The sequence below is a fragment of the Thermobia domestica genome, chromosome 8 (assembly GCF_964235325.1).
Source record: "Thermobia domestica chromosome 8, izTheDome1.hap1.1, whole genome shotgun sequence".
Classification (NCBI taxonomy): Eukaryota; Metazoa; Arthropoda; class Insecta; order Zygentoma; family Lepismatidae; genus Thermobia; species Thermobia domestica.
The window spans coordinates 7950046-7969994 of record NC_137461.1 but is presented as its reverse complement, the minus strand read 5'-3'; the positions used below and the strand labels follow the sequence as shown (position 1 = coordinate 7969994).

Sequence of the window (19949 nt, the reverse complement as noted above, 5' to 3'; positions counted from 1 at the left end):
CAAAATTCTTCAAATGTTAGAGGTTATTTCAATTGGTTGTTCTCACATGGAAGAATACTCTAGTAAAAAGGACGGCAGGAATATTCCCTGGAAGATTCCTGGTGGATTAGATATATTCCCTCATAACCCCGAAGAATATTCCTTGGGGAATATCAGTGACACATTCCACAAAGCTTCCCAAATTTCCGGGAATCTGGAAGGAATATTTGGAATCGAAATGAAAGATACGTGGGATATAGTGTGCTGTGTGGGCACTGCCTTACAAAGTGTTGCTGAAAGGAATATTTGCATTTGTAGGTGCAGATTGACTTTAGAGTTGTGGTGTAACAATGCAGCCTGTGACTTAATAGCGTAACAACTATTGTGCATAAAACACAAACTTTTGGTTGGTGGTCACTGAAAAGCACGAATGCTATGTAACCGACACGGGGCAGGATGGCACACTTAGGGATGCGTCCGTATTGAGTAGGCGCGTGAGTGATGGTTAGTATACGCACAAATGAGTATAGTGATAAAACACTTTATATTGGATATATACACATCCCATACGTTTGGCACAGTTTTGCGACACTTCTATGATCACTTTATATAATGCCTAAACATAGCGCTTAACGTCATGTGTTACTTGAACTCCTAACACTGACAACTCCATTAAGGTACTTGTAAAAGCAACATAGAACCACTAAAGCTCATGTTAGTCGGTCCCATAGTTTCCTTACGCACCTCAATGTCTGGGTATATTTGCTTGTTGTTGAGTGAATATCTAACATCAAGAAACACTTACCCTGAAAATTGTACAGAAATCGGCGTCGGTGTAATGTACATTTGACTTTCTAATATTACTGAGTACGTATTTTGTATGCTTCGTTTACTTAGTAAAATATCATAGTAATGAAGCAAGGTCCATGTTCCGTTAAGGGGGTCCAAAACTACACTGGACCCCCTTAAGCTAAGCTAACCTAACCTGACCTAAGCTAACCTAACCTGACCTAACCTAACCTAATATAACGTTATATTATGTAATCAAACAAAAATCAATAGAAAGAAGTGGTGTCAAAGACACTGGACCCCCTTAACGGAACATTGACCTGAAGCAAATTTTGGACAGCTGTTTCTACGTTAGTGTGAGTTTCAGGTTTCCCTCCTAATCTAATCGGTGCTTTTTTATATCTTTCTTTCTTTGTTTATTATCATACTTCACCTGTAGATTTTCCAAAGGAATAGTACCTATATTCTCTACTTGCACAGAGGAAAGTTATAATAAATGCAATAATTGTCTTATTACGTCTTCTAGGCTCTAAAAATGCTTACATACTTGTAATATGCTTGCAAACAATTCACATAGCCTATATATTTTATGTCTCATTAATAAGATACCTGAAAATGAATATAGAATTGAACCATTGATTTCGAAAACCAATCATCTTCATCGAAACTAATTTTAGAGGAGAGACAAACAAAACTAAAGTAGTTAATATTGATACAATATAGACAGTGGCGTATTTACGATTTTGTTTCGGGAGGGGCTTTGCTAACTTTCGGGGGGGGCTTTGCCTGGAAATGTGAAAATTCTGCAAGATATTTCATTTATTTTACTATACTAAGTAAGATTTCGGGGGGGGGCTTAAGCCCGGAAGCCACCCCCCTAAATACGCCACTGAATATAGAGGGCTATGTTTTTTTTTTTTTTTTTTTTTTTTTTTGATCATAGAAACTGTCAGTGTAAAATCATTAGAAGTGGTTTGAGATGGATAAAATAATTGAGTGCATATGAAAGATGACTCTATTAGATGCTGTTTTCCACCGGCGGTATATATCTGCACAGTCTATAGATCCTGTATTTTGTTTACAAGTGATACGTTACAAGTATGAAACAATGACAAGTGCTATTGAAATTCATATCATTACAAAAATCCATTTCTTTACACTACCCTCGCTTACGCGCTTACCTACAATCGTTGAAGTGCTTGCTTCCTTCAGACGAACCCCGAAACTAAGGTACTGGACCAGTAGCGTAGCCAGGATGTGTGTTTGGGGGGGGGGCCAAGTGCTGTTATAGGTACATACAGAAAAATTACAAACAAGAAAATATATAAAAAATTACAAACATCAAAGTACCAAAGTACATTGTCGGACCTCTTTGGGGGGGCCCGGCCCCTCTGCCCCCCCTTCCCTACGCCACTGTACTGGACCACCAGCCTAGCCCTGCACTGACTAGGTTAGATAGCATTCGTGCTTCGTAATGGCCACTTAAAAGAGATTGGTTTGTGTTTTTTGCACTGTGGTTTTTATGTTACACATCCAGAAAACATATTTATAAGCAAATCGTAAAAGAAATGTAAATGTTTAGCAATTACTTCTGGTAATCCCCTTGTATTTTATCTATGCGAATTGAGAAATTTTCATATCCCCCAGAGGAAATCTTTTAGGGGACAATAAGAAATAAATTAGTGAAAAAAAACTCTTCTATAACTCTTTCTAGTCGTGTGCCACCAGTAAACCAGTAAATATTATAATTCTGTTACATATTTCCTTTATATATTCGTGTATGTATACGGAGTAACAAAGATTTGTCTTGAAGTGAGCCCACTTCGAACGACAGGGAGCATAAATTTAGAGGCAGTTGTTCCTCCTGTTATACCCCTACAAGCTACAACACTGCTTAAGGTAAATTAAATGTAATAAAATCATGCAAGCGAAGTGTTTAAAAATAATGACAAAAAGATGCAGTTTTACTATACGGATTCACAGACTGTAAGATGTACGGAAAAATTTGATGAAGTCTTTAATTTGAGCATTGTATGTCTAGAACAGGACCCAAGGAATCCCTGCGGGACTTCTAACTCGTTCCTATTCCTACTACTGCCCCTACCACTACTCCTATTTCTATTACTACTTATACTAGGGACCCGTATAGGAAAACTGCACGGACAAAATAATGGAAATATTTAGGCAAGGTGAATTAGTCTGCTTCTGATGAAGAATATGCAAATGAGTGGAAGAAGTAGAATGCAATAATATTTTTAACTCCACAGAAAATTAATAATTAAAACAAATATAATGACGTAGTCCACAAGGTTCTAAGGCTGGGACTTACTTTATAAATCTCCCGTGAGGGAGGTAGCTGATAGAAGAAGAAAAAAATATTGTAATGTTACCAAGGTTCTTATGAATGTCACCCTATTTACCAGTTATTGGTTACAAGAAGAAGATTCGCATCATTAAAGAATTATTAAGTTGAAATATTTATATTTTACGGAAATCTATAGTTTTAAGAACCAAACAGTTAACAAGCGTAAGTGTTGATATTTACAATATAATATTTACTTGTAACCAAATTAAACTTAATTAAGTTCAACATTTTGGAAAATAGTTTAAATTATTCTGATATAATAGTACATATTATTATTTCGACTACCTGCACCTCATGACTCACCATGGCAATTTCATCGGACTTACGCCTTGGTCCCGTATGTGATCTAGTTTTTTCAGAAGGGAATGTTTCATGAGGGAAAGTTCTAAACTTGTGAGTAGATATTTCACAATCTTCTGTGCACTCTCCATGTCACCAAATTAGTTTTCATCGTAGTTTGGTGCACTTATTACTGCAAAATAGGTCCTGTGCATTATAAATGTTGCATCAACACACGAAACTGCTGTAAGTTAAGATGCCATTCTGATACATTTCCATATGTGGAAGTCGATAATGTGTGTATTCAATGCACAGTTTCAAGATACGAATCCACAGGCATTTAGTAAGCAACTTGTAAGAAGAAAAACTTTCTTATTACTTCAATTTTTGTACTACTACTAGTACCACAATTATTATTATTATTATTATTATTATTATTATGTAGATGTTTAGAACTGTAGGTTAATAATAGAAGCGATGCTATATGCTTTGATGTGGACAGTTCCTTTATTGAAAATTTGATGGGCTTCGCTGACTTTATAAACGCAGTATTGTATATTCTGAATCGCTTTATGTAGATGCAAGAACAAATTCGTACTTGACAGCTTTACGAACATTTTCATATAATGTAACACTGACTAAAATGCCATACTGCGTTAGAAAAAAAGTCAGTCTATTATTATTCTGCTAAACTATGTAAAGTTAAAAATACAGAATATAGAGAACTATTACACTACACTAGATCTAATAAAATGAGAACACATGAACTTCGGGTGAATCAAAACTTACCAGTAACTCTAAAATGATGCATGCTTTTTAAAGCTAGTTGTTCCAAACTCTATAATGAACGAGACTCTAGGATACGCAAACTGATCTGAAATAATTCCAATATTATATACCATCAACTAATTATTTTCTAGTAATGAAATAGGCCTGCTCATCAGAACACAGTTTATTCATATTCACCCCTTACTAGATATCGTTAATTATGGCATCCTAACTGTAGATAAATATTTCTTGTCGGAACACCTTAAACGCTTTACTTTTAAATTCGGTTCACCATCAACCTCAGGTTTTGTGAAAAAGTATTCTTTCAAATCTTCGAACGGTAAAATATTTTCGTTCTCCATCTTTATAAAAATAACACTAATCAAAGTAAAATGGACTACCATTGCACTCACTGAATGTATTGATTTGTAGCTGTCAAAATCTATGACATGACCTTCCAGATGCTTGCAATCAGTACACGTAATTTTCCTGAGGCCTTACATATCTTCCAAAAACAGCCAAGTGGCACTAAGATCTTATCTGTTTCTCTGTGTGTCGGTAACTGAGTGTGTGTCACTGACATATGTAGTTCATGCTACATTGTTCCATTGTGAGAAATTCAGTTATAGAAAAGAATAATTTGTTTCGGAAAAAAAATATACATTTATAGTAGTTGCTCTATCTGGAATGTAACCAAAAACAAATGACGGAAACTATTCTTGTGACCACCTTTTGAACCGAGCACTTCGGTTTTCGTCTGCTACTGGCAGAGAACTCGCTGAAGATCCCAGCGCTGTTTAACGACAGTGTATCCAAGTCAGCAACTTTTCTTCCAAGTCATCTTACGTTCGCTGTCAGTTATCACATGAGTTTTCGAAAACTTATATGTTTGTGACACAACAATTTCTAAATAGATTAAGGATATTATTGATTAACCTTCTATTATTGAAAATAATAAATACGTAAATTAAGGGGATTGTTGCCTTGCCATTTTTCTTTTTTTTTCTTTTCCGTAATTAAAACATATTTTCTAGTATTTATAGTTGCAAATAAGAAGGTATATAATATTATGATTTTTGTAATTGATTTTTTAAATATGCTAAGTAATTGCAAAATAATTAATAATTTAACTTTTTACTTTGAATCCCAACGAAGGAAATTCAACCAACCAACCCTGCAAATAATGACTAAGTTACTCTTCCTCTATAGGATAAAATAATTTACAAATCATCAGCTACACACAGTCACTTAATATTTAACTGAATTAATAGAAGTTTTAGAGGATCAAGAAATTAAAATAAAATATAGCGTAATTATTGGTAAATGCTCTTTGCAAATTATTTTATCATATACATTGAAAGTAATTAATCGTTTCCTGCAGGGTTGGTGCTTTGAATTTCCTTCCTTGGGCCGAAAAGAAAAAAAGTTTAATTAGTGATTAATTATTAATTATCTTGTAATTAATTAGCGCGTTTTAAAAATTTTCAATTACAAAATTAATATTATGTTTCTTTATACTCAACTATAAATACTAGAAAACGGGTTTTAATTACGGACAAAGAGAAAATCAAAATGGCATGGCAAAAATCTCTTTAAGCTGCTCAGTGTTGTCGATTCCATTTCCATGGATGTCAGCGGACCTGCTTTTTCGAAGTTTGTACAAGTCTGTACAATTACTTTATATTTAGTAAATCTGCTCAAGAATACCCTTCATGTAGTAAGCTTGTTAGAAAACAAATTTTACAGAAAATAGAACGCTGAAGGAAATGTGTTTCTTGTTTTGTTTGTTTGTTTGTTTGTTTGTTTTCACAATGCTTTGCATCTCCGTCTGTTGATAAACATGATTGTCTCAATATCCACTACTGAGGAAAATATCTGGTTGAATTTTCGTTCAGCACATTCTTAAATACTAAGAGCTCAGACAAATTTAGAGCACTTATTCTCCGCGTCTTTTCAAATTACGACGAAGAAGTTAAAATTATTTAACTTTTCGGAGGCATATGTGGTTTCAAAGGGTGCAGAATGAATGACACAAGATAAACCATTGACTGAGTGAGTAAAACCTCATGCATGATGTCCTGGCGCGTAATTTAATTCCATGATCTTCCGAGTGCTAAGCCAATGCTATACCAGCTAAAATGTGAAATTGTTAAGGATTTTATGTCCTTTTTCAACAGCGGGGCTATATAGATACATGGACCTACAGTTGAAAGTGGGATCCGAACCACTCCATTCAAAGTGAGCTCCCGGCGGGAATCGATCCCGCGACCACTCGGGGGAGCCCGCTATACCAGCGGAGCAACGGGAGCCCTCTATACCAACTGAGCAACGAAAAATTAATTTGTACTCCATTTATAGTTTCATCATTAGTATGCACCTGGACTTTCCATGCGTCCCCCCCCTTTTTGCAAGTGTTTTCAGGTTTTCAGCAGATAAGGGATTTTGTCGTAAGAATGTTCTTATTTTTCTGCAGAACTTTCCGCACTTTATAAAGAAACCTTTTGCTCCGAGATCCATTGTTATCCACAGCAAGAATAGTGTCTTCGTATTCACGCTCTTATCATTTTATACAAAATAACAAATCTAATAAACCTACTTACCTATTTTCTAAATTTAAATTTCTTAGAGATACTTATTGGCTAATACCCTCTTCAAAGGAAATACCACCTTGCTGTTCAAGTCTTATTATTTTTATCAAGTCCCTTTTGTTATGAAAATGTTCTTTCAGTTTGAAAAACGCGTCTACACTATCGCGTTTACATAAGAAAGCATTGATTCCACTTGTAGCTTTTTTTTTTTTGTGTGTGTGTGTGTGCGTGTGTGCTGCTCTTGAAAAGTTTTGTCCGATGCTCAAATGCTTTTTGATTCGGACGTCTTCAAATCAAGATTTTTACTGAAGTCAACGTCAACACGATGTTTCACAGCTCAGACTTTATATATGAAAGATACGTATTTCTTTAATTATTTTATCTTTTCCTCTTTATATAGTTTTACATCTATAACATGTTCTCTTGTTTCTCTTATGTGTCCATACCCCCCTGGTGAAAAATCATTGTTTACTTTGAGAATGAATTTGTAAAATAAATAAATGAATAAATAAAAATTGTGGAAATGGTTGAGTGAAAGAAAATGTCATTTCGTAACTCTGCCAGTTTTAAATAAGGAAATAAAATAACTCATCTAAGGGAACCCTCGTTCCTTCAGAGCACTCGCCTTCAGTGCACGTGGTAGAGGTCTGCACGGGCCGAAATTTTTAGCCCGGGCCCAGCCCGGCTCGTGAGTTTATAATGTGAGGTCCGACCCGAGTCCAAAATATGTTTTAGCATTTGGCCCGAGCTCATGTGGTAATCAAATGAGCCCGAAATAAACCCGAATTACATAAACTTTATAATTTACTCAAAATTGTATTTTTTTTATTTACAGAATTAGAAGTTTAATTTTGCAGTTCTGCTTTAAAAGTTCTTAAGGAAGAATGGTCCAAACGTCCAATAAATATTGTTGTACAGTACATTTACAAAGTTAGGCCCCAAAAGGCCCGAAGTGATATATGCTTTGTAGGCCCGAATCCGGCCCGCGGATTGCACTTTAACCTGTAAGTCCATTCTCTACCCAGTCTCGCTGTTGGGTAAAGACGTTTAAAAACCTAACAAACGAATTTTCCCTTAGAATGTATTCCCTCGTGGCATGCTTATCATGAGAATTGCTGTCTTATGAAGAATTTGCCATATGAATTTCATTTAGCGCTATGAGAGTAATAAACTTACCGTTAGCGTTGTTTTCAAATTTTGGAATTGATGATACGATTCCAAATGACTAAGAACAGTAGAATTGTATCTTTTCTTGTATTCATTTGGGGCTCCCACAGTTCGATTCTTTGGTCATAGGTACGACGATCTCAAGAAGAGGAGTAAGCAACACTACATCTCATTCACCCCCAGTGAGAGGATGACAACCTTTGTTGCCAAACGTCAACGATCGCTGAAGAGCCACATTCCTGTTCTAGAGAAAGCGATCTATTGCCTCGTTACTTTGCGTATATACGTGGAAAATATTTAGTAATATTTGTGTAAATATATCAATTGTACTGTATAGGCCTATATACATTATTGTTTTTAGTGCGGAAGTTCTATTTGCAGAGTTTAAGTTATTGTCGTGTGATTCTGTGTGTATATATTTATGTATCTTCTCAAGATTTGCTGTGTGTGTGTGTTTGCGTTCGTGTTTGTGTGTCATCCCCCTTTTATGCTTCTTGTATATAGTATTGTGTTTTGTAAATGGTTAATTGTAAATAATGGAACCATCAACATCTGTGCAGTCACCCGAATGTTATAGGATTGGAGGGCAAAAAAAAAAAAAAAAAAAAAAAAGGGCTGTGGATAAAACTGCTGCGGCCACTCTCGTTGCGAAATCTACTGTATATGATATAAGAAAGCAGCATTTAATGAACAACGGTAGATTAGAAACCCCACGCAAATACAGAAGAAGTGAAAAGCGAATGACACGTGTCGACCAGGCCCGTATCCAGTGGGGGTCTAGGGGTCGCCCGCTAAATTTTCGCTGCCCACCTAAAATTTTCACGGTAGGCTTGCAAATGAACTATAATATGGTTAGATCGGGTCCCCCTTAACTTCGGCCGGGCCCCCTACATTTTTGGGCTGGCTACCGGCCTGGTGTCGACATTTATGACAATTTTACCTGGGAAACTATAAAGCGGAAAGTACATGAATTTTTCAGGGGAATTTAGGGTAGATATATTTTATTATTATTATTATTATTATTATTATTATTATTATTATTATTATTATTATTATTATTATTTGGAGAGAAAGAGAGTTGAGTTGAGTTGATTTTGAGTTTAACGTCCCGTTCAGCAGCGAGGCTATATGAGACGTGGACCTACTGATTAACGTGGAATCCGAACCACATGAGCTCCCGCCGGGAATCGAACCCGGGTCTCCCACGCCAAAGTGGAGAGAAAGAGAGTAGCATAACACATCTTTATTTAGATCGCAAAACCATAGATTCTTAAAATTTACAACAGCGTTATCTTAACCTCTTGATATTATTATGTGAGCTTGAGGTCAGACCGGTGAGGTGAGCGTGAGGTCGAAATGAGTTTGTAAGCGTAAGGTCGAGTGAGCTTGAGGTCGAAATGAGTTTATGAGCGTGAGGTTGAGTGAGATTAGGTCAGACTGACGATGTGAGCGTGAGGTTGAGTGAGGTTGGATCAAAGTAGACACCTGGTCCTTCCAATAGCAGGGAGAAGTATATTGTAATTCGAAAACACTGTAGATTTTTTGTTCTCTACACAAAAGATTATTTTTCTCTATCTGAAGATAATACCTGCTGTGAAACGACGATAGATAAGCAGGGAGTATCTTTGCTCCGCTACTTTTTTTTTCATTGGTCAACTTGGGATAGAAGTTTTAGTGTCTTTGTCATCAGGTACAGTATTTCTTAGAAGCAAGTAGAAAATAATCATGGAATGTCTTGATGTTTTGTCAGGCACACTGGAGTATTTGGCCTCGAAATCCGGTCAAGGATATTCATCATTTAGTATCATAAAATAACCGATTCAATTAAATTCTTTTGTATTTACCTCCTACCGCCCAAACTGGTTTAAATATTTTCCTTTGTCCCTTTAACTATAGTTTTCTCTTGTGATCTCTCTTGGCATTGTTTAATGGGGATTTTGTACCCTAAGTCAGTGTTTTATTTACGAATTTTCTAGAGGTGAAGCGAATCTTGAATCTTGGGCTAGCAGTTAACCACATAAGAATTGCAGCCCTCTCCCGCCCTCGGCCAAGGGGATCCCATCTCTCCAATTATTTGGGCGCAATTTCCCCCCGAATATACTATTCGTCCCCAAAACAGAGTGCTTAAATTCTTAGCGAGATTCCCCCTCCCCAATGAATTTCCACACTGGTTCGCATGTCGAATACATTGCAGGCTACATCATTTAGTAGGCTTTGTCCATTCTTTCTAAACAGGATCAGTCTATACAATATTTTCATCCACCTTCCGTCATAATTTTATCATTTCAAGCCACAGAGATTCATTCACCTTCACAGTTGCCGTTCTTAAAAGGACAATTATAGTATAATTAAAAGTGCGATTCTGTCATTTTGAAAGAAAATATGCCCTCTTTCCAAAACTAAGTCTAACGGATACAATCAACGCCCTAAAATCAGCCTGTTGGCACCCCTGCCTGCTCCAAATAGAAAATAGAATTTACATAATTTCTGGGCGAGTATTTTCGATATATTATTACATCTTGATAAGTATATATAATTTCGTATACACTGACTATTTACTTGGAAATAAAATTCATATAGTTAGCAATTAATTGTTTTTGTATAAATATAACTACGCAGAACAACCATAAATATATGTTTTGTATTACTGGGGTAAATGTGCCAGTCGTCGACCACTTAACTCATTTTCGTATAATCCTTTAATCGTTGTTCATAGAGCGGAACAACTTAGGAAGATGCAACTAGCTCACGTGTGTTCCTAAAGTTATATTTCATCTATATTTTATCCAAAACGGAGATAACGTATACCATTTATGTAATATTAGTCGGGCAAACACCGATGATTTACTTATTTTTAGTGTTCGACCAGGGCCGGATTTAATGTTTTACCGCCCCTACCCCAATCCATGAAATTTATCTAGATTGTCGCACGAAATTGAATCTATTCTTGGGATGCTGAATTGATACCTGGAAACTGTTTGTCGTCCCCGGAAACCAACGGAAACGGAAACCGAAAAAAAAAAAAAAAAAAAAGAATCGACATCGTCCGTGTAATCATTATCGAAAACGATTGAATTGTTTGAAATGACCTTCCGAATATGTTTAACTTTGGACTCAACCTAGGATTTTATCATACGAGTTTCTTTAAAATGTGTATCCTAAGGTAGTGGGAGTTAAAATATGATAAAATTAATCAAAATCAGGAAGACTAAACTAGGCAGGGGCACACACACAGGGGTGGTCCACCGGGTCCGGATCCCCCCAAAAAAATCGTAACTCAACAGACATGTACACAGTTTCGTAATAAAACTATGGTTGCTTGGAAGAAAGGATTGATATAGCCTAAAAATGTAGTCGTACATTTCCTTTTATTATATGAACAGTCCAGTTCTATCAGTTTTCCTCAGAATACATGTCTGCACCGGTAGTTAAAAATTACTTATTTTTAGGGGGGGAGGAGGTGTAGAATAACATCAGTTGAATATTACATAGACGTAGTATGTTGTAGTATTTGACTCACTCCAAAACTTGGACCCCTCACAACAATAATTTCTGAGTGTGCGCCTGAAACTAGGATATATACAGTAGAGCGTCGATTACCCGAAGTAATTGGGAGACATGGGTGTTCGGAAAACTGGTTTGTTCGGGTAATCGAACTGTACATGTTTATTTGCCAAAAAGAAGTACTGTACAGTAAATTTATTCATAAAAACAGGCATCTCTTTAAGTATTACAAAGTAACGTACAAAGGCAACTTTAGTAGGAATATATAGTATGTGGTACAGTTTATTAAACAAAAATATGTACACTCATATCCAAAATTATTGTCGCATGTTTATAAATATGTTTTTTTAGGAATATAGTTTGATAACGAAATCGCCCGGTATTTCTTATAATGTTTGTATGTGTATAATCGGCAAAGACATGTATGTGGCAAATTTCATGTCAAAAGAGCAGTAAATAATAACAATAAAACGGAAATAAAACTTTCTTGTCCATTTAGCAAGATTTTGGTTTATTCATTCTAATTTTCGTATTTACAATTCTTTTCTTATGAAATTTACCACAAATATACATTTCCCGATTTTACACTTAGTATCAGTATTAAAAGTACCCTGAAAAATCATTAACAAATTATATTCTTACAAGAAGACAGTTATAGATACGCGACAATCATTTTGGACATGAGTGTACATATTACATACGCATTTTGCATAAACAATACACACAGTATACAAAATTAACGTTTAAAAAAATCCTTTAAGCGAGCGAGTACACAGTTCGGTTAAGCGGTCGTTCGGATAATCGACGCTCTACTGTATATATATATATATATATATATATATATATATATATATATATATATATATATATATATATATATATATATATATATACTCTTTATTTAAATAAGTGGCTATGCGCCCAAGCGTTTTCGAAAATTCCACATATAAAGGTGTCAGAAGGTATATTACTAAAATATTTTAAGTTCCCATTTTATATTCATAAAATGTCCAGAGTTAGTTAGGAAACATTTGAACCGTTTGAAATGATTTTTTGAACATGATTAGCACTTGGGTCGACTTTTTTTTTGTTATCAACTCAGTTCGAGTGAAAAATGGATCCTAGGCGCGGAAACAGAGACTATATATATATATATATATATATATATATATATATATATATATATATATATATATATATATATATATTTTTTTTTTAAAAAAAAAGAATGAAGGCTTCTTTGTAGTTAACGGATTTTTTAACACGGGTCGGAGTCGGACTGAGGTTTTCCGTTTTCACTTTTATCGAAAGGGGTTTCAAATATACTTTACACATTTGTCACAAACCTTTTCTTTTCGTGTGGAAAATAAACTTTCAGCTAATAATAATAACAATAATATTCATATTCTTATAATTAATATTTATTTCCAGCAAGGCTTCTCTATACCGTTGTAGTGCAATGCAATATTATATTTTACTAACTTTGTTCTTAACTAAATCATAGTTCTTGCTAAATAGATATTTCGTACTTGTAAGGTATTTAATTTAACGCCTGTTTGTTACAACATTCGTAATGAACGTGAATTAATTGATTCATTTGAGTTTAGCGTCCCATTTAGCATTGAGGTTATATGAAGCGTGGACCTGCAGCTTAACGTGGGAGCCAAACCACATGATCTCCCATCGGGATCGTAATGAACTTCTAACAGAATGTAGATTAGTTCTATTAGAAGTTTGTGCCCCCTTACTTGCTCTTCAAGCCCTCAGGTTAGGAACCACTACTCTAATGGAACCGATCGTTTTATTATTGAATTTGCATAGAGTGAAAGTCTAATTTAGATTCATACTGTGAAATGGAATTAACTTGTTTCTATTTCGTTATTATCAAGCAAATTACAATTCTATTTCATTTCTCAGAGACATAACATTTATTTCTGTCTACTTATGGCGAGTTATGGCTATCAGATTATTCGTTGACATGGGTAATACGCATCAGCATGCTGTGCCATATATGGCACATATTTTTATTCCACCTCAGCTCCGATTTAAGTTATCAAAAGCGACTAATTTTTGTTTCATGTGTTAGATGAGATGTTGATATCTATAAACAATATATTTTGCTGCCATATAGTGTTTTCTTTGTGATTATATTAGGTAAAGAAGTGTTCACATGCGGCTTTGAGAAGTAGTTTTTTTTTCAGCACCAAGAAATTACGCAGTAAGTGTTTAAATACGAATTACGTTAATTATTGAGCGTTTACACTCTTTATGCTAGGTTTCCATTTTGCTAATACAGTCCCTTGATGTCCTGTACAGCATTTATACACCTTGGTGATTTTTGCTGAATTTGCTTCAATGAAATGTATTGCATTTTGGCATCTACGGTCTTAAGCCCTTCACGTTAAAGGGATGACGTCCCTCGGCTCTGAGGAAGCGCGCGCTTGGCTGGCACACTCCCATATGCATTGCTATAACACCGCCCCAGAAAAAAAAACTTTTTGTTACATTTCTAAGTGAGAGTGAGCTCGTGTAGGCGCTAGCCCTATAAGGGGATGGCGGGCCACATTCCTAGTCCAAGCCAGTGGTGGCGCTACCCCAATATTTTTCACGCCCCTCCTTCGAATCCTTCCATTTTTCTACGTATAACTGGTGCACTCATAATCAAAAAACTGCTGCTGTAGAATTTGCCACTGAAATATATATGACCTCGCCACCCCAAAATTTTTCTTACCTCCCCTCTTGCTCCCCTGCTATTACAAGCCTAGCGCCGCCACTGGTCCAAGCCAGCGCCATGTTTAATGATCGCTCTGGTTGGTTCGCATTTAGGGTTTTGGTTTTTGAACGTTGTTGGAACACGCTTGGTCTAGTGGCTATTATGTTTGTTTCAGTGCGCTTTGTCCCAGCTTCGATTCTCGGTTGTGGTTACAATTAAAGGAAATAAGTGGTTCGGATTCCACTATAATTAGTAGGTGGGAGTTTTCTTTAGCATTCATGCCGTGCAATGGCCAAATTACACCAAACCAAACAACTTTTTCTTGGTGATACATATTACATGTATATATCTATATCTATTTATATTGTACAATTTGAATGCATATATTTGTTTTTTTCACTAAAGTACCATGACAATCCTAAAAACAATGTTCATACTAGTGGACTGTAAGGCTTCATTCGTATACCACATGAATGCAACCAAATATAAATTCACTGTATTTAATGATTACAACTTCAGTTTGCACACAAAAATAATACACGAGAATAAACATATTCACAAGGTCTTTAGTTGTAAATGTTTGTGATACGATGGCGTATTGTTTGTGCTATATATAGTATGATCTTCGACCATGATGTATGGTCCACCAAAACTGCATGTTCTTGCCCCTACACTCACACTGTTTACAAAACAATAGAAAAGCGTTAAGCAACTTCAACACTGTTGCCAGATAAAGGCACACCCACAGTTAAATACACAAATTATCCCAAACATATATAAAATACTGAAAATAATCAAAATCATATTTGATATCACTGTGCACTTAAGCCGGATCAGTCACCTCTGGTTACGCTACTGGCTTGGTAGAAATCGAAACCGGGTCCTCCGCTTTAATACGCCTTACAATAATTAGATAGCCATGAGGAAACTCAGAATTAATTTTAGACGGGAGCAAACTAAAGTGAACCAGGTGCATGCAGAAGACCTCCTTTGTCTTAAATATTTGAAAATACAGTAAGTGAAAAGGCAGACACTGTTTAGTCTTTTCCGTACACTTTGATCAAAAGGATGATCCATTTCTTGTGAATTCCTTTAGTAAATATCTATAGGAATGTAAAAGGAGTGAAGTACGTTTTGTTTTCCTATTCTATTGTTCTGTATAAATCCATGGTTCACAAATTCGTTGAAGCGTATCTTGTCTGGGAAATCGGAATATGAGCATAGCGAAACACTTCTTTCTTAAGGAGCCCATAGACAATCCACGGTTTGTGCAAACATCATGTTTGTGCAAACACTGTGTTTGCTCAAATATTCGCCCATACACGGATCAACTGTTTGCACAAACTTCAGTTCAATTTTGAGTTTGATCGTGTAAACATGTCCACTGAAGCAGCTCGTTTAGCGATAGTAATTGCTTGTGCTTTGGAAGCGGAAAGACTGCGAAACCAAAACGGAAGAAGAGGATGTGAATGAAAGAGTGGTTCAAGAAACGGTCTAAGTTTAGTCATCAAAATTTACCTAGGTAATATCCGAACTTAAGATAAGTTCGACTGTGGACTATAAAAATTACTTACGAATGGATTCAACTGCATGTGGTGAAATACTGAAAAATTGATTTTATTCCGCGCTGACTCTCTATCCACCTTTTAATCTATTTTCTTCATTTTATCCACCAATTTCTCATATGCCGCATTTTTCAGATTCCTGTTTTTATAATCTTCACTCTACCTTACATAGTTCAGGTAAATTTCGATAAAGCTCAATAAATTCTCTCCAGAATTCTTGATTCCTATTCATTGACGCCATAGCGCAAGAAATAAGCGTCTGTATACTAGGCCTCTTACTCGGAAATAAAGCTCGTGTTTGCACAAACATGCCCATACACGGTCCACGTGTTTGCGCAAACATCATGTTCGTGTAAACAATTTTTGAACGAGTTCGATGTGGAAAAAGTTTGCACAAACGTTTCCGCAAACAGTTCATACAATACCATACACGGTCAAACTGTTTGCACAAACATCCTTGTTTACACAAACCGTCGACCGTGTATGGGCCCTATTAATCTGCCGCAAATACTGTAGGTGTTTATCACCAGAACATATGTTCTCGCTCGAGACATATGCGGCTGCCAATCACAATAGTACAAAACCCTGTCGGTCTGCATGGTTTAGCAACGAAAGAAAACCGCTAAGAAACCAGCCCAGTGGTTATAACCTGAGGCTGAGAGTGATCAGTTCCATTTGAAAAGCACTCCCTTTCTCTGGAAACACTTAGAATTTTTCACTTGAGAAATCGCTAATGCAACTTGTGCATGTACGAATTATGTCTTGAGTTGCTTCGTGTTTCAAGTTTCTTTAAAAATATCTATTGGTAGCAACATTAAAAGAACATTAATTATGTATTTTAAATACTGTTCATGAAATGATTAGAAAGAGTATTAGTTGACGTAGAATGTGTATGGCAGTTTAATTTAAATTTTATTTATTAGTCTCTGTCTCTCTCTTATGAATTTACTTGTACCTAATGACTTACCGTACTTTCGTTAGGAAGAGCTTATGTTTCGGTGTAAAGATTGAATTTTTTACACCGACCAAGGCTCACAAGTAAACTTCCTTACATCGAAGGCGAAGCTGCCCGGTTCTGATACCATGTTCAGATGTAGGTTCACGTCTGATATAGCCTTGATGCTGAACTAAACGTTAAACTCTTATCCAACCAACTAATAATATTTTACATAAAAAATTATCTAGTTTTTCTCAATTTTAAGACCTATGGTGCATATGCTTATTGCGGCTTTCACATAATCCTTACCTCACGTGGTTTAAATCATTTAAGAATGGAAGTCCATTAAATCTACCCCTACAACTTGGAATATGTGAGGCAATGGTTCAATGTAAAATTATATTTGATTTTTATCTATTTTAAAAATTTATTTATTTTATTTTATATTACTTTTTGCCAATTATTTCCACTCCTAGGTTTAAAACCACCAAAGAATAAGAGAATGACTGTAGCTTCAACTTTAAATTGTGAGATTAGAAAAAAAACATTCCAAGATAACTCGTAAAAAATAATACAATTCATATAATATGGTACATACTGTATGCTCGTTGAGTATTTTCAACAATCCTCAGTGCTTGGGCTTCAAACTGGCCAATTGTATAGGAGTAAATCTAATACTTGATTTATAAAGTTCTAGCAGTGTCACGTGTACACCATGTGGAGGAGTATGGTATTCATCGCTTGATATATTTCACAATTAATATTTAAATTGAAACTACTAGTGGATATCTCTCATTTTCTTCTTTTTCAGTTTAACGTTTCATGGTTATGCCAAAGTTGCTAATAGAGACGTGGACTTATTGATTGTAGTGGATTCTTAACACCTTTCTTCGTTCAATTGTTTCTCCACTGGGAATCTCACCCAGGACCACACGCACTAGAGGACAGCGGGCTACCCAATAGACCAAATGAGGGTCTGAGTTACTATCACTTCCCGTTTTAGTAGATATATAAAAGTAGAAATCTATCGTATATACTTGAGATGCCTAATTGATTGAATGAAACCCCTTTCTTCAGATCTATTACCAGTTTTCATATTTGGTTGTATTAGGTAGTAATCCTGTGGAACAGACAACGTTCAAGTATTGAAAATCTAGGTCGTGTTATATGAATAGTTTTCGTTATCTTGAGAAAGTGGTATCGGTATACTTTGATATTGAAAACAATAAAACATCGAAAACTATCCAAATACTGAAAATTATCGAAAAATCGACATCGAAAAATCCCGACATTTCAAACTATCGATCGATACATCGAAATATCGCAGCTCTTACCTACGACCCTGTGCACCAAATGTCCGAGTGCTAGCTAATAGGCTAGCGAAAAGAACTGAGCCTAGACTGATGATGTGAGCGTAAGGTTGAGTGAGCGTGAAGTCAGGCTGGTTATGTGAGCGTGAGGTCGAGTGAGCGAGAGGTAGAAATGAGTTTGTGAGCGTGAGGTTGAGTGAGCGTAAGGTAAGACTGGTTATGTGGGCGTGAGGTCAGACTGGTGATGTGAGCGTGAAATCAAGCTGGTTATGTGAGCGTGAGGTCAGACCGGTGAGGTGAGCGTGAAGTCGAAATGACTTTGTGAGCGTGAGGTCGAAATGAGTTTGTGAGCGTGGTGTTGAGTGTGGTTAGGTCAAAGTGGGCACCTGTGAATATACCTACCGGTATGCGTTGATCCTGGGGGTTTTTGCCCTTAAAGATCCCTTGAGCATCCCAATATCTCGATATATCTGCTTGAATTATTGAATGGATATCTAACAGCATTAAAACATTTACCTGAGTGTACTCTCCCAAAACTCTACACTAATCGGCGCCGCTATTAATGCACACTGAGAAAAAAAATTGTAGGTGACATACTTAAAAAGATAGGTTACATGCATAATTCCTGTAGTTTTTGGACTTAACGTACAGCAGACGTATAACTGAAAACGCATGTTTTATAATACTTTCTGTATAAGTGTTCCATCAATACGTACTTTCCGTATGAAACAATATAGACGGTCAGCATCTCACATACAAATATACGTATATAACATACAGCTAAGGAATGTAACATAAGTATATGCATGTGAACTACGGAAAACTGTTACATGTCAGACATCCTGCAACCGCATCATGTAACATCGAAGGGCAGTGCCTATGTAGCATATGGATAACGTGTGCTCCGTACTGATTTCTGTAGTAAGCAAGAGGATAACGTATATTTGTACAATATACCGCTGTCCGGAGAACGGATTTTTCTCTGTGCACATTTCCCTTGATAATAGTACTAACTAGTGTTTTGTATGCATTGTTTCCACAGTGTAATAGGCCTATCATAGTAATGTAGCAAACTTTGGAGTCCTGCGTATACGTTGCTGTGAGTTACAGGTTCGTCACCTACTTTAATAAGTTCTTTAAAAATTTCTTTCCTTGTGAACTTCCATGTTTTGCCTGTAAATTTTACAAAAAGTGGTACCTATAGTCCACATTTATACCATGAAAAGTTATAATACATGCAATAATTGTCTTATTACGCTTTCTAGGCTCTTAATTTATGTCAGATATCCGTTAAATGCGTTTGTAATACGCTTGAAAATAATACACTTCACATTAATCTCTCATTAATAAGATACCTGGAAATGCATAAACAATTAAAACGATTACCAACATGTGGTTGTTGCGGCTAGAATCAAAATTTATATTTTTCCGAATCAGTGCAGTGCGAATCTGGTGTGTTTGCTAGAGTGTTTACTTAGGAAGCAGGCGCTATACTACAGTGTGCACATGCATAAAGCCCTGTTATAGACGAACAAATATTCCATCATATATTGTATCAAATATTTCATCAAAGTAGAATTTGAACATGTATGATACCAGGTTGTATGCAACTTTTGGGTTTGTTACATAACTTGATACAACTGTTTTAAATTAGAACTTGTTCTATTTCTATCCAACATTGTATCTAAGAAAACAAACGAAAATCGCTATGTGGTGGCACTAAAATCGAGTATAATGTGGACACGGAAAGCAGCTGACATTCTTTTGATGCATACTAGCAGTAATCTGTTTTGTATAACTATAAAATTAAAGAATATTAGGGCTAAGTATCACACGTGACTTCCAAAAATTGGCGTAGATTGAGAGTATTCCTTGATTTTTTTTAAACACACATTTTCTTTCACTTTTCTTGATTTAAATGATTTCTTAAGACGTTCTGTCATGTTATCACTGGCGCATGCTCAGATTATTGCGTACAGATTGAC

At 35.8% G+C, this 19949-nt stretch overlaps 1 protein-coding gene across 4 annotated transcripts in view; it reads left to right on the top strand.

Annotated features, from left to right (window-relative positions):
• The first annotated feature begins 3046 nt into the window (after nt 1-3046).
• Nucleotides 3047-19949, top strand: part of LOC145692671 (phospholipid-transporting ATPase ABCA3-like) — a 354108-nt gene continuing 337205 nt past the window's right edge. For 3 of the 4 annotated variants that reach the window (XM_081768050.1, XM_081768051.1, XM_081768048.1), the window contains exon 1: nt 3047-3295. The gene's annotated coding sequence lies outside the window, so the exon portion shown is untranslated. Of the gene's footprint in view, nt 3296-17465; nt 17629-19949 lie in introns of all 4 variants that reach the window. The other variant, XM_081768049.1, reaches the window with a different exon arrangement.